Source organism: Hyperoodon ampullatus (genome assembly GCF_949752795.1).
Source record: "Hyperoodon ampullatus genome assembly, contig: SUPER_X_unloc_1, whole genome shotgun sequence".
NCBI lineage: Eukaryota > Metazoa > Chordata > Mammalia > Artiodactyla > Ziphiidae > Hyperoodon > Hyperoodon ampullatus.
Window position 1 is genome coordinate 3352049 of NW_027641097.1, and position 22974 is coordinate 3375022.

Genomic DNA, 22974 nt, shown 5'->3' on the forward strand with positions numbered 1-22974 from the left:
TATGGTGATGGGCATGGTGCATTTTGATGACAGGGTTCCTGGAGCATTGAGATGAAAAGGGGCATGGAGAATTGTGATTACAGAGGTCTTGGTGCATTCTGATGACAAGAGTCATGGAGCCATGTGATGACACGGCCGCGGAACATTGTGATGGCAGGGGTCATGGAGCATTGTTATGACAGGTGTAATGGAGCATTGAGATGACAAGGGCATGGAGCAATGTGATGAGAGATTTCATTGAGTATTGTGATGACAATGGCATGGAGCATTGTGATGCCAAGTGTCATGGAGCTTTGTGATGACAAAGGTCATGGGGCATTTTGACGACAAGGGCGTGGTGCATTGAGATGAGAAGGACAGGGAGCATTGTGATGACAGGGTCATGGAGCAATTTGATGAAAAGGGTCATGGAGCATTTTGGGACAGGGGTTATGGAACATTGTGATGTCAGGAGTCATGGAGTATTGTGATGATAAGGGCATGTAGCACTGTGATGACAGTGGTCATTGAACACTGTGATGACAGGGGTTAGTGAGTATTGTGATGACTAGTGATGTAACATTGTGATATATGTGGTGAGAGATCATTTGGATGAGAATTGCTTGGAGCATTGTGATGACAAGTGATATGGAGCATAGCAATGATAAAGATGTGGAGTATTGTGATGACCAGCACATGGCACATTGTGATGACAAGTGTCATGGAGCATTGTGCTGACAAAGGCATGGAGCATTTTGATGACAACGGACAGAGAGCATTGTGATGAAATATTCATGGAGCATTGTGGTGAAAAAGATCACAGAGCCTTGTGTGACGAGTGCATGGACCATAGTGATGAGATAGGTCATGAAGCATTGTGATGACTGGAGTCACGGTGAATTGTGATGAAATTGGTCATGGAGCACTGTGATGACAAGAGCTGGAGCATTGTGATGACAGGGACATGGAACATTGGTCTGACGAATTTCATGGATTATTGTGATGAGAGTTGGCATGGAGCATTGTGATGACAAGGGCATGGAGCATTGTGGTGACAAAGGCATGGAGCATTTTGATGACAAGAGAGAGAGAGCATTGTGATGATATATTCATGGAGCATTGCGGTGTAAAAGATCACAGAGCCTTGTTTGAAGAGGACATGGACCACTGTGATGACAAAGGTCATAAAACATTGTGATGACTGGAGTCACGGAGCATTGTGATGACAAGGACTTGGAGAATTGTAATAACTTGGGACATGGAGCACTGTGATGAACAGGGCATGGAGAATTGCTCTGACAAGATTATGGATTAGTGTGATGAGAGTGGGCATGGCGCATTGTGATGACAAGTGCATGGAATATTGTGATGACAAGGTCATGGAGTTTTGTGAAGACAGGTGTCAGGGAGCATTGTGATGACATATGTCATTGTCCATTGTGATGACAATGGCATGGAGCATTGTGATACCAAGTGTCATGGATGATTGTGATGACAAAGGTAATGGAGCATTTTGATGACAAGGGCTTGGAACATTGTGATGACAATGGTCATGGAGCATTGTAATGACAAGGGCATGGAGAATTGTGATGACAAGTTCCATTGAGAATTTTGATGACAACGTCGTGAAGCATTGTGATGACAAGCGCATGGAGCTTTCTATGACAGTGTTCATAGAGCATTGTGATGACAAGTGCATGGAGAATTGTGATGACAAGATCATGTAACATTGTGATGAGAAGTGTCACGAAGCATTGTGATAACAAGGACGTGGAGAATTGTAATGACTTGGGACATGGAGCACTGTGATGAACAGGGCATGGAGAATTGTGATAGCAAGACCGTGGAGCATTGTGATGAGACGACCATGGATAATTATGATGAAGAGCATCATGGATCTCTGTAATGACAAGGGGCATGGAGCATTGTGATGACAGGTGTCATGGAGCATTGTGATGAGAGCGGTCATGGAGCATTGTGATGACAAGAGTAATGGAGCATTGTGATGAGACAGTCATGGAGCATTGGCCTGAAAATGTTCATGGAGTATTGTGATTACAGTGGTCAAGGAGCATTGTGATGACAAGGGAATGGAGCATTTTGATGACAAGGTCCTGGAGCAGTGTGATGAGAAGACCATGGAGCCTTGAGATGACAAGTCTCATGGAGCATTCTGATGAATAGGGGCATGGAGCATTGTGATTACAGGGGTCTTGGAGCATTGTGATGACAAGGTCATGGAGTATAGTGATGAGAAGGCCATGGAGCATTCTGATGACATGTGTCATGGATCTTTGTGATGACAGGGGCATGGAGCATTGTGATTACAGGGGTCTTGGAGCATTGTGATGACAAGGGTCATGGAGCCTTGGATGCCAAGGCGGTGGAACATTGTGATGGCAGGGGTCATGGAGCATTGTTATGACAGGGGTAATGGAGCATTGTGATGACAAGGGCATGGAACATTGGTCTGAAAATTTCATGGATTATTGTGATGAGATTCGGCATGGAACATGGTGATGAATAGGGCACGGAACACTGTGATACATGTGTCAAGGAGGATTGTAATGACAAGGGCAAGGATCATTGTGATGAGAAGTGTATCGAGCATTGTGATGACAAGTGTCATGGAGCATTGTGGTGGCAAGGGCATGGAGCAATATGATGAGAGGTTTCATGTAGCATTGTGATGAAATGGCATGGGGCATTGTGATGAAATGGCATGGAGCATTGTGATGACAAAGGTCATGGAACATTTTGATGACAAGGTCGTGGTGCATTGTGATGAGAAGGGCAGGGAGCATTGTGATGACAGGGTCATGGATCAAATTGATAAAAAGTGTGATGGAACATTTTGATGACAGGGGTTATGGAACATTGCGATGTCAGAGGTCATGGAGCATTTTGATGAACATGGTCATGGAGCATTCTGATGAAAAGGTGCATGGAGCTTTGAGATTACAGGGGTTTTGAAGCAATGTGATTACAAGGGCATGGAGCATTGTGATGAGAAGGCAATGGAGCATTCTGATGACAAATGTCATGTGGCATTTTGTTGACAAGGGCGTGGTGCATTGTGATGAGAAGGGCAGGGAGCATTTTGATGACAGGGTCATGGAGCAATTTCAATAAAAGTGTCATGGAATATTTTGATGACAGGGGTTATGGAACACTGTGATGTCAGGGGTCATGGAGCATTGTGATGATAAGGGCATGGAGCACTGTGATGACAGTGGTCATGGAACATTGTGATGACAGGGGTGAGAGAGTATTGTGATGACTAGTGATGGAACATTGTGATATATGTGGTGAGAGAGCATTTTGATGAGAAGTGCATGGAGCATTGTGATGACAAGTTTTATGGAGCATAGCGATGAAAAGGCTGTGGAGCATTGTGATGAAAAGAGCATGGCACATTGTGATGGCATGTGTCTTGGAGCATTGTGCTGACAAGCGCATGGAGCATTTTGATGAAAAATGTCATGTAGCATTGTGCTGACAAAGGCATGGAGCATTGTGATGACAAGGGACACAGAGCACTGTGATGAAAATTTCCTTGAGCATTGTGGTGACAAAGATCACAGAGCCTTGTGTGACGAGGGCATGGACCATTGTGAGGACAAAGGTCATGAATCTTTGTGATGACTGGAGTCACGGTGCATTGTGATGAAAGCGGTAATGGAGCATTGTGATGACAAGGGCATGGAGTGATGTGATGACAGGGGCATGGAACATTGGTCTGACAAGTTTCATGGATTATTGTGATGACAGTCGGCATGGATCATTGTGGTGACAAAAGTCACAGAGCCTTGTGTGACGAGGTCATGGACCATTGTGTGGAGAAAGGTCATGAAGCATGGCGATGACTGAAGTCACGGAGCATTCTGATTACAGGGGTCATGGAGCATTGTGATGACAAGGGCATGGAGCATTGTGATGACAGGGGCATAGAACATTGGTCTGACATGTTTCATGGATTGTTGTGATGACAAGGGCATGGAACATTGTGATGACAAGGTCATGGAGTATTGTGAAGACAGGTGTCAGGGAGCATTGTGATGATATATGTCATTGTCCATTGTGATGACAATGGCATGGAGCAATGTGATACCAAGTGTCATGGAGGATTGTGATGACAAAGGTAATGGAGCATTTTGATAACAAGGGCTTGGAACATTGCGATGACAAGGGTCATAGAGCATTGTGATGACAAGTGCATGGAGCATTCTAATTAAAAGGTGCATGGAGCATTGAGATTACAGGGATTTTGAAGCAATGTGATGACAAGTGCATGGAGCATTGTGATGAGAAGGCAATGGAGCATTCTGATGACATGCGTCATGGAGCTTTGTGATGACAAGGACATGGAGCATTGTGATTACAGGGGTTTGGAGCATTGTGATGAAAAAGGAATGGATCATTGTGATGAAAAATGCATGGAGCCTTGTCATGACAGGGTTCAAGGAGCATACTGATGACAACTGTCAGGGAGCATTGTGATGATAAGTGTATTGAGCATTGTGATGAGAAAGATCTTGGAGCATTGTGATGAGAAGACCATGGATAATTGTGATGACCAGCGTCATGGGGCATTGTGATGACAAGTGTTATGGAACATTGTGATCAGAAGGGTTTGGTGCATCGTGATGACAGAGGTCATTGAGCATTGTGATTTCATTGTGATGAAAATAGCATGAAATATTATGGTGATGGGCACGGTGCATTGTGATGACAGGGATCATGGAGCATTGAGATGAAAAGGGGCATGGAGCACTGTGATTACAGGGGTGTTGGAGCATTGTGATGACAAGGGCATGGAGCATTGTGAATAGAAGGCCATGGAGCATTCTGATGATATGCGTCATGGAGCTTTGTGATGACAAGGGCATGGAGAATTGTGATTACAGGGGTCATGGAATATTTTGATGACAGCGGTGAGGGAGTATTGTGATGACTAGTGATGGAACATTGTGATATCAGTGGTGAGAAGGCATTTTGAGGAGAAGTGAATGGAGCATTGTGATGACAAGGATGTGGAGCATTGTGATGAGAAGTGCATGGTGCATTGTGATGACATGGGTTATTGAGCATTCTTCTGACACGTGCATCGAGCATTGTGATGACAAGGGTCACAGAGCATTGTGATAAAAATTTCATGGAGCATTGTGGTGACAAACGTCATAGAGCTTTGTGTGATGAGGTCACGGACCATTGTGATGACAAATGTCATGAAGCATTGTGATGACTGGAGTCACGGAACATTGTGATTACAGGGGTCTTGGAGCATTGTGATGAAAAGGGAATGGATCATTGTGATGAAAAAGACATGGAGCCTTGTCATGACAGTGTTCAAGGAGCATACTGATGACAAGTGTCAGCGAGCATTGTGATGCCAAGTGTATTGCGCATTGTGGTGACAAAGGTCATGGAGCATTGTGATGAGAAGATCTTGCATTATTGTGATGACGAGCGTCATGAGGCAAGTAATGACATGTGTTATGGAACATTGTGATCAGAAGGGTTTGGAGCATTGTGATGACAGGGGTCATGGAGCATTTTAATTTCATTGTGATGACAATAGCATGAATCATTATGGTGATGGGCGTGGTGCATTTTGATGACAGGGTTCCTGGAGCATTGAGATGAAAAGTGGCATGGAGAATTGTGATTACAGAGGTCTTGGTGCATTCTGATGACAAGAGTCATGGAGCCATGTGATGACACGGCCGCGGAACATTGTGATGGCAGGGGTCATGGAGCATTGTTATGACAGGTGTAATGGAGCATTGAGATGACAAGGGCATGGAGCAATGTGATGAGAGATTTCATTGAGCATTGTGATGACAATGGCATGGAGCATTGTGATGCCAAGTGTCATGGAGCTTTGTGATGACAAAGGTCATGGGGCATTTTGACGACAAGGGCGTGGTGCATTGAGATGAGAAGGACAGGGAGCATTGTGATGACAGGGTCATGGAGCAATTTGATGAAAAGGGTCATGGAGCATTTTGGGACAGGGGTCATGGAACATTGTGATGTCAGGAGTCATGGAGTATTGTGATGATAAGGGCATGTAGCACTGTGATGACAGTGGTCATTGAACACTGTGATGACAGGGGTTAGTGAGTATTGTGATGACTAGTGATGTAACATTGTGATATATGTGGTGAGAGATCATTTGGATGAGAAGTGCATGGAGCATTGTGATGACAAGTGATATGGAGCATAGCAATGATAAAGATGTGGAGTATTGTGATGACCAGCACATGGCACATTGTGATGACAAGTGTCATGGAGCATTGTGCTGACAAAGGCATGGAGCATTTTGATGACAACGGACAGAGAGCATTGTGATGAAATATTCATGGAGCATTGTGGTGAAAAAGATCACAGAGCCTTGTGTGACGAGTGCATGGACCATAGTGATGAGATAGGTCATGAAGCATTGTGATGACTGGAGTCACGGTGAATTGTGATGAAATTGGTCATGGAGCACTGTGATGACAAGAGCTGGAGCATTGTGATGACAGGGGCATGGAACATTGGTCTGACGAATTTCATGGATTATTGTGATGAGAGTTGGCATGGAGCATTGTGATGACAAGGGCATGGAGCATTGTGGTGACAAAGGCATGGAGCATTTTGATGACAAGAGAGAGAGAGCATTGTGATGATATATTCATGGAGCATTGCGGTGTAAAAGATCACAGAGCCTTGTTTGAAGAGGACATGGACCACTGTGATGACAAAGGTCATAAAACATTGTGATGACTGGAGTCACGGAGCATTGTGATGACAAGGACTTGGAGAATTGTAATAACTTGGGACATGGAGCACTGTGATGAACAGGGCATGGAGAATTGCTCTGACAAGATTATGGATTAGTGTGATGAGAGTGGGCATGGCGCATTGTGATGACAAGTGCATGGAATATTGTGATGACAAGGTCATGGAGTTTTGTGAAGACAGGTGTCAGGGAGCATTGTGATGACATATGTCATTGTCCATTGTGATGACAATGGCATGGAGCATTGTGATACCAAGTGTCATGGATGATTGTGATGACAAAGGTAATGGAGCATTTTGATGACAAGGGCTTGGAACATTGTGATGACAATGGTCATGGAGCATTGTAATGACAAGGGCATGGAGAATTGTGATGACAAGTTCCATTGAGAATTTTGATGACAACGTCGTGAAGCATTGTGATGACAAGCGCATGGAGCTTTCTATGACAGTGTTCATAGAGCATTGTGATGACAAGTGCATGGAGAATTGTGATGACAAGATCATGTAACATTGTGATGAGAAGTGTCACGAAGCATTGTGATAACAAGGACGTGGAGAATTGTAATGACTTGGGACATGGAGCACTGTGATGAACAGGGCATGGAGAATTGTGATAGCAAGACCGTGGAGCATTGTGATGAGACGACCATGGATAATTATGATGAAGAGCATCATGGATCTCTGTAATGACAAGGGGCATGGAGCATTGTGATGACAGGTGTCATGGAGCATTGTGATGAGAGCGGTCATGGAGCATTGTGATGACAAGAGTAATGGAGCATTGTGATGAGACAGTCATGGAGCATTGGCCTGAAAATGTTCATGGAGTATTGTGATTACAGTGGTCAAGGAGCATTGTGATGACGAGGGAATGGAGCATTTTGATGACAAGGTCCTGGAGCAGTGTGATGAGAAGACCATGGAGCCTTGAGATCACAAGTCTCATGGAGCATTCTGATGAATAGGGGCATGGAGCATTGTGATTACAGGGGTCTTGGAGCATTGTGATGACAAGGTCATGGAGTATAGTGATGAGAAGGCCATGGAGCATACTGATGACATGTGTCATGGATCTTTGTGATGACAGGGGCATGGAGCATTGTGATTACAGGGGTCTTGGAGCATTGTGATGACAAGGGTCATGGAGCCTTGGATGCCAAGGCGGTGGAACATTGGATGGCAGGGGTCATGGAGCATTGTTATGACAGGGGTAATGGAGCATTGTGATGACAAGGGCATGGAACATTGGTCTGAAAATTTCATGGATTATTGTGATGAGATTCGGCATGGAACATGGTGATGAATAGGGCACGGAACACTGTGATACATGTGTCAAGGAGGATTGTAATGACAAGGGCAAGGATCATTGTGATGAGAAGTGTATCGAGCATTGTGATGACAAGTGTCATGGAGCATTGTGGTGGCAAGGGCATGGAGCAATATGATGAGAGGTTTCATGTAGCATTGTGATGAAATGGCATGGAGCATTGTGATGAAATGGCATGGAGCATTGTGATGACAAAGGTCATGGAACATTTTGATGACAAGGTCGTGGTGCATTCTGATGAGAAGGGCAGGGAGCATTGTGATGACAGGGTCATGGATCAAATTGATAAAAAGTGTGATGGAACATTTTGATGACAGGGGTTATGGAACATTGCGATGTCAGAGGTCATGGAGCATTTTGATGAACATGGTCATGCAGCATTCTGATGAAAAGGTGCATGGAGCTTTGAGATTACAGGGGTTTTGAAGCAATGTGATTACAAGGGCATGGAGCATTGTGATGAGAAGGCAATGGAGCATTCTGATGACAAATGTCATGTGGCATTTTGTTGACAAGGGCGTGGTGCATTGTGATGAGAAGGGCAGGGAGCATTTTGATGACAGGGTCATGGAACAATTTGAATAAAAGTGTCATGGAATATTTTGATGACAGGGGTTATGGAACACTGTGATGTCAGGGGTCATGGAGCATTGTGATGATAAGGGCATGGAGCACTGTGATGACAGTGGTCATGGAACATTGTGATGACAGGGGTGAGAGAGTATTGTGATGACTAGTGATGGAACATTGTAATATATGTGGTGAGAGAGCATTTTGATGAGAAGTGCATGGAGCATTGTGATGACAAGTTTTATGGAGCATAGCGATGAAAAGGCTGTGGAGCATTGTGATGAAAAGAGCATGGCACATTGTGATGACATGTGTCTTGGAGCATTGTGCTGACAAGCGCATGGAGCATTTTGATGAAAAATGTCATGTAGCATTGTGCTGACAAAGGCATGGAGCATTGTGATGACAAGGGACACAGAGCACTGTGATGAAAATTTCCTTGAGCATTGTGGTGACAAAGATCACAGAGCCTTGTGTGACGAGGGCATGGACCATTGTGAGGACAAAGGTCATGAATCTTTGTGATGACTGGAGTCACGGTGCATTGTGATGAAAGCGGTAATGGAGCATTGTGATGACAAGGGCATGGAGTGATGTGATGACAGGGGCATGGAACATTGGTCTGACAAGTTTCATGGATTATTGTGATGACAGTCGGCATGGATCATTGTGGTGACAAAAGTCACAGAGCCTTGTGTGACGAGGTCATGGACCATTGTGAGGAGAAAGGTCATGAAGCATGGCGATGACTGAAGTCACGGAGCATTCTGATTACAGGGGTCATGGAGCATTGTGATGACAAGGGCATGGAGCATTGTGATGACAGGGGCATAGAACATTGGTCTGACATGTTTCATGGATTATTGTGATGACAAGGGCATGGAACATTGTGATGACAAGGTCATGGAGTATTGTGAAGACAGGTGTCAGGGAGCATTGTGATGAAATATGTCATTGTCCATTGTGATGACAATGGCATGGAGCAATGTGATACCAAGTGTCAAGGAGGATTGTGATGACAAAGGTAATGGAGCATTTTGATAACAAGGGCTTGGAACATTGCGATGACAAGGGTCATAGAGCATTGTGATGACAAGTGCATGGAGCATTCTAATTAAAAGGTGCATGGAGCATTGAGATTACAGGGGTTTTGAAGCAATGTGATGACAAGTGCATGGAGCATTGTGATGAGAAGGCAATGGAGCATTCTGATGACATGCGTCATGGAGCTTTGTGATGACAAGGACATGGAGCATTGTGATTACAGGGGTTTGGAGCATTGTGATGAAAAAGGAATGGATCATTGTGATGAAAAATGCATGGAACCTTGTCATGACAGGGTTCAAGGAGCATACTGATGACAACTGTCAGGGAGCATTGTGATGATAAGTGTATTGAGCATTGTGATGACAAAGATCATGGAGCATTGTGATGAGAAGACCATGGATAATTGTGATGACCAGCGTCATGGGGCATTGTGATGACAAGTGTTATGGAACATTGTGATCAGAAGGGTTTGGTGCATCGTGATGACAGAGGTCATTGAGCATTGTGATTTCATTGTGATGACAATAGCATGAAATATTATGGTGATGGGCACGGTGCATTGTGATGACAGGGATCATGGAGCATTGAGATGAAAAGGGGCATGGAGCACTGTGATTACAGGGGTGTTGGAGCTTTGTGATGACAAGGGCATGGAGCATTGTGAATAGAAGGCCATGGAGCATTCTGATGATATGCGTCATGGAGCTTTGTGATGACAAGGGCATGGAGAATTGTGATTACAGGGGTCATGGAATATTTTGATGACAGCGGTGAGGGAGTATTGTGGTGACTACTGATGGAACATTGTGATATCAGTGGTGAGAAGGCATTTTGAGGAGAAGTGCATGGAGCATTGTGATGACAAGATTTATGGAGCATTTTGATGACAAGGATGTGGAGCATTGTGATGAGAAGTGCATGGTGCATTGTGATGACATGGGTTATTGAGCATTGTTCTGACATGCGCATCGAGCATTGTGATGACAAGGGTCACAGAGCATTGTGATAAAAATTTCATGGAGCATTGTGGTGACAAACGTCATAGAGCTTTGTGTGATGAGGTCACGGACCATTGTGATGACAAATGTCATGAAGCATTGTGATGACTGGAGTCAGGGACCATTGTGATTACAGGGGTCTTGGAGCATTGTGATGAAAAGGGAATGGATCATTGTGATGAAAAAGACATGGAGCCTTGTCATGACAGTGTTCAAGGAGCATACTGATGACAAGTGTCAGCGAGCATTGTGATGCCAAGTGTATTGCGCATTGTGGTGACAAAGGTCATGGAGCATTGTGATGAGAAGATCTTGCATCATTGTGATGACGAGCGTCATGAGGCAAGTAATGACATGTGTTATGGAACATTGTGATCAGAAGGGTTTGGAGCATTGTGATGACAGAGGACATGGAGCATTTTGATTTCATTGTGATGACAATAGCATGAATCATTATGATGATGGGCATGGTGCATTGTGATGACAGTGTTCATGGAGCATTGAGATGAAAAGTGGCATGGAGAATTGTGATTACAGAGGTCTTGGAGCATTGTGATGACAAGGGTCATGGAGCCTTGTGATGACAAGGCCGTGGAACATTGTGATGGCAGGGGTCAAGGAGCATTGTTATGACAGCTGTAATGGAGCATTGTGATGACAAGGGCATGGAACAATGTGATGAGAGATTTCATTGAGCATTGTGATGACAATGGCATGGAGCATTGAGATGCCAAGGGTCATGGAGCTTTGTGATGACAAATGTCATGGGGCATTTTGATGACAATGGCGTGGTGCATTGTGATGAGAAGGGCAGGGAGCATTTTGATGACAGGGTCGTGGAGCATTTTGAATAACATTGTCATGGAATATTTTGATGACAGGGGTTATGGAACATTGTGATGTCAGTGGTCATGGAGCATTGTGATGATAAGGGCATGGAGCACTGTGATGACAGTGGTCATGGAAGATTGTGATGCCAGGGGTGAGAGAATATTGTGATGACTAGTGATGGAACATTGTGATATATGTGGTGAGAGCGCATTTTGATGAGAAGTGCATGGAGCATAGCGATGAAAAGGATGTGGAGCATTGTGATGACAAGAGCATGGCACATAGTTATGACATGTGTCATGGAGCATTGTGATGACAAAGGCATGGAGCATTGTGATAACAAGGGACACAGAGCACTGTGATGAAAATTTCATGGAGTATTGGGGTGACAAAGATCATAGAGCCTTGTGTGACGAGGACATGGACCATTGTGAGGACATATGTCATGAATCTTTGTGATGAATGGAGTCTCAGTGCATTGTGATGAAAGCGTTGATGGAACATTTTGATGACAAGGGCATGGAGCAATGTGATGACAGGGGCATGGAACATTGGTCTGACAAGTTTCATGGATTATTGTGATGACAGTCGGCATGGAACATTGAGATGACAAGGGCATGGAGCATTGTGGTGAAAAATGTCACAGAGCCTTGTGTGACGAGGGCATGGACCATTGTGAGGAGAATGGTCATGAAGCATTGTGATGAATGCAGTCACGGAGCATTGTGATGACAGGGGACATGGAGCATTGTGATGACAAGGGTATGGAGTATTTTGATGACGGGGCATGGAACATTGGTCTGACATGTTTCATGGATTATAGTGATGACAGTGGGCATGGCGCATTGTGATGACAAGGGCATGGAACATTGTGATGACAAGGTCATGGATTTTTGTGAAGACAGGTGTCAGGGATCATTGTGATGACATATGTCATTGTCCATTGTGATGACAATGGCATGGAGCATTGTGATACCAAGTGTCATGGAGGATTGTGATGACAAAGGTAATGGAGCATTTTGATGACAAGGGCTTGGAACATTGCGATGACAAGGGTCATGGAGCATTGTGATGACAAGGGCATGGAGCATTCTAATGAAAATGTACATGGAGCATTAAGATTACAGGGGTTTTGAAGCAATGTGATTACAAGGGCATGGAGCATTGTGATGAGAAGGCAATGGAGCATTCTGATGACATGCGTCATGGAGCTTTGTGATGACAAGGACATGGAGCATTGTGATTACAGGGGTCTTGGAGCATTGTGATGAAAAGGGAATGGATCATTGTGATGAAAAATGCATGGAGCGTTTTCCTGACAGGGTTCAAGGAGCATACTGATGACAACTGTCAGGGAACATTGTGATGATAAGTGTATTGAGCATTGTGATGACAAAGATCATGGAGCATTGTGATGAGAAGACCATGGATAATTGTGATGACCAGCGTCATGGGGCATTGTGATGACTAGTGTTATGGAACATTGTGATCAGAAGGGTTTGGTGAATTGTGATGACAGAGGTCATTGAGCGTATTGATTTCATTGTGATGACAATAGCATGAAATATTATGGTGATGGGCACGGTGCATTGTGATGACAGGGTTCATGGAGCATTGAGATAAAAAGGGGCATGGATTATTGTGATTACAGTGGTGTTGGAGCATTGTGATGAAAAGGCACACAGATCATTGTGATGAAAAGTTCATGGAGCATTGTGGTGACAAAGGTTACAGAGACATGTGATGATGAGGGCATGGACCACTGTGAGGACAAATGTCATGAAGCATTGTGATGACTGGAGTCACGGAGCATTGTGGTGACAGGGGTCATGGAGCATTGTGATGACAAGGGCATGGAGCGTTGTGATGACAGGGGCATGGAAGAGTGGTCTGACATGTTTCATGGATTATTGTGATGACAGTGGGCATGGCGCTTTGTGATGACAACGGCATGGAGCATTGTGGTGACAAAGGTCACAGAGCCTTGTGTGACGAGGGCATGGACCATTGTGATGACAAAGGTCATGAAGCATTGTGATGACTGAAGTCACGGAGCATTGTGATGACAGGTGTCATGGAGCATTGCGATGACAAGGGCATGGTGCATTGTGTTGACAGGGGCTGGGAACATTGGTCTGACAAGTTTCATGGATTATTGTAATGACAGTGGGCATGGCGCATTGTGATGACAAGGGCATGGAACATTGTGATGACAAGGTCATGGAGTATTGTGAAGACAGGTGTCAGGGAGCATTGTGATGACATATGTCATTGTCCATTGTGATGACAATGGCATGGAGCATTGTGATGAGAAGGCAATGCATCATTATGATGACATGCGTCATGGAGCTTTGTGATGACAAGGACATGGAGCATTGTGATTACAGGGGTCTTGGAGCATTGTGATGAAAAGGGAATGGATCATTGTGATGAAAAATGCATGGAGCCTTGTTATGACAGGGTTCAAGGAGCATACTGATGACAACTGTCAGGGAGCATTGTGATGATAAGTGTATTGAGCATTGTGATGACAGAGATCATGGAGCATTGTGATGATAAGTGTATTGAGCATTGTGATGACAGAGATCATGGAGCATTGTGATGAGAAGTCCATGGATAATTGTGATGACCAGCGTCACCGGGCATTGTGATGACAACTGTTATGGAACATTGTGATCAGAAGGGTTTGGTGCATTGTGATGACAGAGGTCATTGAGCGTTTTGATTTCATTGTGATGACAATAGCATGAAATATTATGGTGATGGACACGGTGCATGGTGATGACAGGGTTCATGGAGCATTGAGATGAAAAGGGGCATGGAGCATTGTGATGAGAAGGCCATGCAGCATTCAGATGACATGGGTCATGGAGCTTTGTGATGACAAGGGCATGGAGAATTGTGATTACAGGTGTCTTGGAGCATTGTGATGACAAGTGTCATGGAGGCTTGTGATGACAAGGCCGTGGAGGCTTTTGATGACAAGGCCGTGGAACCTTGTGATGGCAGGGGTCATGGATCATTCTTATGACAGGGGTAATAAAGCTTTGTGATGACAAAAGTTATGAGGCATTTTGATGACAAGGGCGTGGTGCATTGTGATGACAGAGGTCATGGAGCATTTTGATGACAAGGTCGTTGTGCATTGTGATGAGAAGGTCAGGGAGCATTGTGATGACAGGGTCTTGGAGCAAATTGATGAAAAGTGTCAGGGAACTTTTTGATAACAGTGGTTATGGAACATTGTGATAACAAGGGCATGGAGTATTGTGATGTGGAGACAATGGAGCATTCTGAAAACATGCGTCATGGAGCTTTGTGATGAAAAGGACATGGAGCATTGTGATTACAGGGGTCATAGAGCATTGTGATGGCAAGTGCATGGAGGATTGTGATGAAAATATCATGTAACATTGTGATAAGAAGTATCATGGAGCATTTTGATGACAAGGACTTGGAGAATTGTGTTGACGTGGGACATGGAGCATTGTGATGGCAAGACCGTGGAGCATTGTGATGAGAAGATCATGGATAATTGTGATGACGAGCGTCATGGAGCACTGTAATGACAAGGGGCATGGAGCATTGCAATGACAAGGGCATGGAGCATTGTGATGAGAAGGCCTCGGAGCATTCTGATGACATGCATCATGAATCTTTGCGATGACAAGGGCATGGAAAATTTTGATTACAGAGGTCTTGGAGCACTGTGATGACAAGGGTCATGGAGTCTTGTATGACAAGGCTGTGGAACATTGTGATGGCAGGGGTCATTTTTATGACAGGGGTAATGGAACATTGTGATGACAAGGGCATGGAACATTAGTCTGAAAATTTCATGGATTATTGTGATGAGATTCGGCATGGAGCATTGTGATGACTAAGGCACGGAACACTGTGACACATGTGTCATGGGGGATTGTAATGACAAGGGCATGGAGCATTGTGATGAGAAGAGTATCGAGCATTGTGATGACAAGTGTCATGGAGCATTGTGCTGACAAGGGCATGGAGCAATGTGATGAGATGTTTCATGTAGCATTGTGATGAAATGGCATGGAGAATTGTGATGCCAAGGGTCATGGATCTTTGTGATGACAAAGGTCATGGAGCATTTTGATGACAAGGTTGTGGTGCATTGTGATGAGAAGGGCAGGGAGCATTGTGATGACAGGGTCATGGAGCAAATTGATGAAAAGTGTCATGGAACATTTTGATTACAGGGGTTATGGAATATTGTGATGTCAGGGGTCATGGAGCATTTTGATGAAAATGGTCATGGAGCATTCTAATGAAAAGGTTCATGGAGAATTGTGATTACAGAGGTTTTGAAGCATTGTGATGAGAAGGGCAAGGAGCATTGTGATGAGAAAGCAATGGAGCATTTTGATGACATGCGTCATGGAGCTTTTTGATGACAAGGACATGGAGCATTGTGGTGACAAAGGTCACAGAGCCTTGTGTGACGAGGGAATGGACCATTGTGATGACAAAGGTCATGAAGCATTGTGATGACTGAAGTCACGGAGCATTGTGATGACAGGGGTCATGGAGCATTGTGATGACAAGGTCATGGTTCATTGTGATGACTGGGGCATGGAACATTGGTCTGACAAGATTCAAGGATTATTGTAATGACAGTGGGCATGGCGCATTGTGATGACAAGGGCATGGAACATTGTGATGACAAGGTCATGGAGTATTGTGAAGACAGGTGTCAGGGAGCATTGTGATGACATATGTCATTGTCCATTGTGATGACAATGGCATGGAGCATTGTGATACCAAGTGTCATGGAGGATTGTGATGACAAAGGTAATGGAGCATTTTGATGACAAGGGCTTGGAGCATTGTGATGACAAGGGCATGGAGCATTTTGATGACAAGGGCCATTGAGAATTTTGATGACAATGTCATGAAACATTGTGATGAAAAGCTCATGGAGCTTGCTATGACAGGGATCATAGAGTATTCCGATGACTAGTGCATGGAGAATTGTGATGACAAGATCATGTAACATTTTGATAAGAAGTGTCATGGAGCATTGTGATGACAAGGACGTGGAGAAGTGTGATGACATGGGACATGGAACATTGTGAAGACCAGGGCATGGAGCATTGTGATGGCAAGACCGTGGAGCATTGTGATGAGAAGATCACGGATAATTGTGATGACGAGCGTCGTGGAGCACTGTAATGACAAGGGTAATGGAGCATTGTGATGACAAGGGCATGGAGCATTGTGTTGAGAAGGCCTCGGAGCATTCTGATGACATGCGTCATGAATATTTTTGACGACAAGGGCATGGAAAATTGTGATTACAGGGGTCTTGGATCACTGTTATGACAAGGGTCATGGAGCCTTGAATGACAAGGCCGTGGATCATTGTGATGGCAGGGGTCATGGAGCATTGTTATGACAGGGGTAATGGAGCATTGTGATGACAAGGGCATGGAACATTAGTCTGAAAATTTTATGGATAATTGTGATGAGATTCGGCATGGAGCATTGTGATGACTAGGGCACGGAACACTGTGATACATGTGTTTTGGGGGATTGTAATGCCAAGGGCATGGAGCATTGTGATGAGAAGAGTATCGAGCATTGTGATGACAAGCGTCATGGAGCACTGTGCTGACAAGAGCATGGAGCAATATGATGAGAGGTTTCATGTAACATTGTGATGAAATGGCATGGAGCATTGTGATGCCAAGGGTCATGGAGCTTTGTGATGACAAAGGTCATGGAGCATTTTGATGACAAGGTCGTGGTGCATTGTGATGAGAAGGGCAGGGAGCATTGTGATGAGAGGGTCAAGGAGCAAATTGATGAAAGTGTCATGGAAAATTTTGATTACAGGGTTTATGGAACATTGTGATGTCAGGGGTCATGGAGCATTTTGATGAAAATGGTCATCGATTATTCTGATGAAAAGGTGCAAGGAGCATTGTGATTACAGGGGTTTTGAAGCATTGTGATGACAAAGGCAAGGACAATTGTGATGAGAAGGCAATGGAGCATTCTGATGACATGCGACATGGAGCTTTGTGATGACAAGGACATGGAGCATTGTGGTGACAAAGTTCACAGAGCCTTGTGTGACGAGGGCATGGACCATTGTGACGACAATGGTCATGAAGCATTGTGATGACTGAAGTCACGGAGCATTGTGATGACAGGTGTCATGGAGCATTGCGATGACAAGGGCATGGTGCATTGTGATACCAAGTGTCATGGAGGATTGTGATGACAAAGGTAATGCAGCATTTTGATGACAAGGGACACAGAGCATTGTGATGAAAAATTCATGGAGCATTGTGCTGACAAATATCACAGAGCCTTGGGTGACGAAGGCATGGACCATTGGTCTGACAAGTTTCAAGGATTATTGTGATGACAGTGTGCATGGATCATTGTGATGACAAGGGCATGGAGCATTGTGTTGACAAAGGTCACAGAGCCTTCTGTGATGAGGGCATGGACCATTGTGATGACAAAGTCATGAAGCATTGTGATGACTGGTCATGTAGCATTGTGATGACAGGGGTCATGGAGCATTGTGATGACAAGGGCATGGAGCATTGTGATGACAGGGGCATGGAATATTTCTCTGAACAAGTTTCCTGGATTATTGTGATGACAGTGGGCATGGCGCATTGTGATGACAAGGTCATGGAATATTGTGAAGACAGTTGTCAGGGAGCATTCTGATGACATATGTCATTGTCCATTGTGATGACAATGGCATGGAGGATTGTGATACCAAGTGTCATGGAGGATTGTGATGACAAAGGTAATGGAGCATTTTGATGACAAGGGCTTGGAACATTGTGATGACAAGGGTCATGGAGCTTTGTGATGACAAGGGCATGGAGCATTGTGATGACAAGGGCCATTGAGAATTTTGATGACAACGTCGTGAAGCATTGTGATGACAAGCGCATGGAGCTTGCTATGACAGGGGTCATAGAGCATTGCGATGATAACTGCATGGAGAATTCTGATGACAAGATCATGTAACATTGTGATGAGAAGTGTGATGGAGCACTGTGATGATAAGGACGTGGAGAATTGTAATGATATGGGACATGGAGCATTGTGATGAACTGGGCATGGAGAAATGTGATGGCAAGACCGTGGAGCATTGAGATGAAAGGACCATGGATAATTATGATGAAGAGCGTCATGGAACACTGTAATGACAAGGGGCATGGAGCATTGTGATGACAGGTGTCATGGAGCATTGTGATGGGAGTGGTCATCGAGTATTGTGATGACAATGGTCATGGAGCATTGTGATGAGAAGGTCATGGAGCATTGGGCTGAAAATGTTCATGGAGTATTGTGATGACAGTTGTCAAGGAGCATTGAGATGACTAGGGAATGGAGCACTGTTATTACAATAACCTGGAGCAGTGTGAAGAGAAAACCATGGATTCTTGTGATGACAAGTATCATGGAGCATTCTGATGAATAGGGGCATGGAACATTGTCATTACTGGGGTCTTGGAGCATTGTGATGACAATGGTAATGGAGCCTTGGATGACAAGGCCATGGAACATTGGGATGGCAGGGGTCATGGATCATTGTTATGAAAGGGGTAATGGAGCATTGTGATGACAAGGGCATGGAACATTGGTCTGAAAATTTCATGGATTATTGTGATGAGATTCGGCATGGAGCATTGTGATGACTAGGGCACGGAACACTGTGATACACGTGTCATGGAGGAGTGTAATGACAAGGGCATTGAGCATTGTGATTAGAAGAGTATCGAGCATTCTGATGACAAGCGTCATGGAGCATTGTGGTGACAAGGGCATGGAGCAATGTGTTGAGAGGTTTCATGTAGCATTGTGATGAAATGGCATGGAGCATTGTGATGCAAAGGGTCATGGAGCTTTGTGATGACAAACGTCAAGGTGCATTTTGATGACAAGGTCGTGGTGCATTGTGATGAGAAGGGCAGGGAGCATTGTGATGACAGGGTCATGGAGCAAATTGATGAAAAGTGTCATGGAACATTTTGATTACAGGGGTTATGGAACATTGTGATGTCAGGGGTCATGGAGCATTTTGATGAAAAGGGTCATGGAGCATTCTGATGAAAAGGTGCATGGAGCATTGTGATTACAAGGGTTTTGAAGCATTGTGATGACAAGGGCAAGGAGCATTTTGATGAGAAGGCAATGGAGCATTCTGAAGACATGCGTCATGGAGATTTGTGATGACAAAGACATGGAGCATTGTGATTACAGGGGTCTTGGGGCATTGTGATGAAAACGGCATGGATCACTGTGATGATCAGAGTCATGGGGCATTGTGATGACAAGTGTTATGGAACATTGTTATCAGAAGGGTTTGGTGAATTGTGATGACACATGTCATTGAGCATTTTGATTTCATTGTGATGACAATAGCATGAAATATTATGGTGATGGGCACGGTGCAATGTGATGACAGTTTTCATGGAGCATTGAGATGAAAAGGGGCATGGAGCATTGTGATTACAGGAGTTTTGGAGCATTTTGATGACAAGGGCATGTAGCATTGTGATGAGAAAGCCATAGAGCATTCTGATGACATGCGTCATGCAGCTTTGTGATGACAAGGGCATGGAGAATTGTGATGACAAGACCGTGGAACACTGTGATGGCAGGGGTCATGGACATTGTTATGACAGTTGTAATGGAGCATTGTGATGACAATGGTGATGGAGCCTTGAGATGAAATGGCCGTGGTACTTTGTGATGTCAGGGGTCTTGGAGCATTGTGATGATAAGGTAATGTAGCAATGTGATGACAGTGTTCATGGAACAGTGTGATGACAGTGGTGAGGGAGTATTGTGATGACTAGTGATGGAACATTGTGATATCAGTGGTGAGAAGGCATTTTGAAGAGAAGTGCATGGAGCATTGTGATGACAAGGTTTATGGAGCATTTTGATGACAAGGATGTGGAGCATTGTGATGACAAGTTCATGGTGCATTGTGATGACAAGGGTCACAGAGCATTGTGATAAATATTTCATGGAGCATTTTGGTGACAAAGGTCACAGAGCATTGTTTGACGAGGTCATGGACCATTGTGATGACAAATGTCATGAAGCACTGTGATGACTGGAGTCACGGAGCATTGTGATAACAGGAGTCTTGGAGCATTGCGATGAAAAGGGAATGGATCTTTGTGATGAAAAAGGCATGGAGCCTTGTCATGACAGTGCTCAACGTTCATACTGATGACAAGTGTCAGCGAGCATTGTGATGCCAAGTGTATTGAGCATTGTGGTGACAAAGGTCATGGAGCATTGTGATGAGAAGTTCTTGCATAATTGTGATGACGAGCGTCATGGGGCATGTGATGACTAGTGTTATAGAACATTGTGATCAGAAGGATTTGGAGCATTGTGATGACAGAGGACATGGAGCATTTTGATTTCATTGTGATGACAATAGCATGAATCATTATGATGATGGGCATGGTGCATTGTGATGACAGGGTTCATGGAGCATTGAGATGAAAAGGGGCATGAAGCATTGTGATTACAGGGGTGTTGGAGCATTGTGATGACAAGGGTCATGGAGCCTTGTGATGACAAGGGCGTGGAACATTGTGATGGCCGGGGTCATGGAGCATTGTTATGACAGGTGTAATTGAGCATTGTGATTACAAGGGCATGGAGCAATGTGATGAGAGATTTCATTGAGCATTGTGATGACAATGGCATGGAGCACTGTGATGCCAAGGGTCATGGAGATTTGTGATGACAAATGTCATTGGGCATTTTGATGACAAAGGCGTGTTGCATAGTGATGAGAACTGCAGGGAGCATTGTGATGAAATGGGTCATGGGGCATTTTGTGACAGGGGTTATGGAACATTGTGATGTCAGGGGTCATGGAGCATTTTGATGATAAGGGCATGCAGCACTGTGATGACAGTGGTCATGGAACATTGTGATGACAGTGATGAGCGAGTATTGTGATGACTAGTGATGGAACATTGTGATATATGTGTTGAGAGAGCATTTTGATGAGAAGTGCATGGAGCATTGTGAGGACAAGTTTTATGGAGCATAGCGATGAAAAGGATGTGGAGCATTGTGAAGAAAAGAGCATGGCACATTGTGATGACCAGTGTCATGGAGCATTGTGCTGACAAAGGCATGGAGCACTGTGATGAAAAAGGACAAAGAGCATTGTGATTAAAATTTCATGGAGCATTGTGGTGACAAAGATCACAGAGCCTTTTGTGACGAGGGCATGGACCATTGTGATGAGAATGGTCATGAATCATTGTGATGACTGGAGTCACGGAGCACTGTGATGACATGGGGCATGGAGCATTGTGATGACAAGGGCATGGAGCAATATGATGACAGGGGCATGGAACATTGGTCTAACAAGTTTCATGGATTATTGTGATGAGAGTGGGCATGGAGCATTGAGATGACAAGGGCATGGAGCATTGTGGTGACAAATGTCACAGAGCCTTGTGTCGAGGGCATGGACCATAGTGAGGACAAAGGTCATGAAGCATTCTGATGACTGGAGTCACGGAGCATTGTGATGACAGGGGTCATGAAGAATTGTGATGACAAGTGTATGGATCATTGTGATGACAGGGGCATGGAACATTGGTCTGATATGTTTCATGGATTATTGTGATGACAGTGGGCATGACGCATTTTGATGACAAGGGCATGGAGCATTGTGAAGAGAAGGCAATGGAGCATTCTGATGACACACGTCATGTAGCTTTGTGACGACAAGGACATGGAGCATTGTGATTACAGGGGTCTTGGAGCATTGTGTTGAAAAGGGAATGGATCATTGTGATGAAAAATGCATGGAGCCTTGTCATGACAGGGTTCAAGGGGCATACTGATGACATCTGTCAGGGAGCATTTTGATGATAAGTGTATTGAGCATTGTGATGACAAAGATCATGGAGCATTGTGATGAGAAGACCATGGATAAATGTGATGACCAGCGTGTGTCATGGGGCATTGTGATGACAAGTGTTATGGAACATTGTGATCAGAAGGGTTTGGTGCATTGTGATGACAGAGGTCATTGAGCATTTTGATTTCACTGTGATGACAATAGCATGAAATATTATGGTGATGGGCACGGTGCATTGTGATGACAGGGTTCATGGAGAATTGAGATGAAAAGGGGCATGGAGCATTGTGATTACAGGCTGTTGGAGCATTGTGATGACAAGGGCATGGAGCATTGTGATGAGAAGGCCATGGAGCATTCTGATGACATGCGTCATGGAGTTTTGTGATGACAAGGGCATGGAGCATTGTGATTACAGGGGTCATGGAATATTGTGATGACAGGGGTGAGGGAGTATTGTTATGACTAGTGATGGAACATTGTGATATCAGTGGTGAGAAAGCATTTTGAGGAGAAGTGCATTGAGC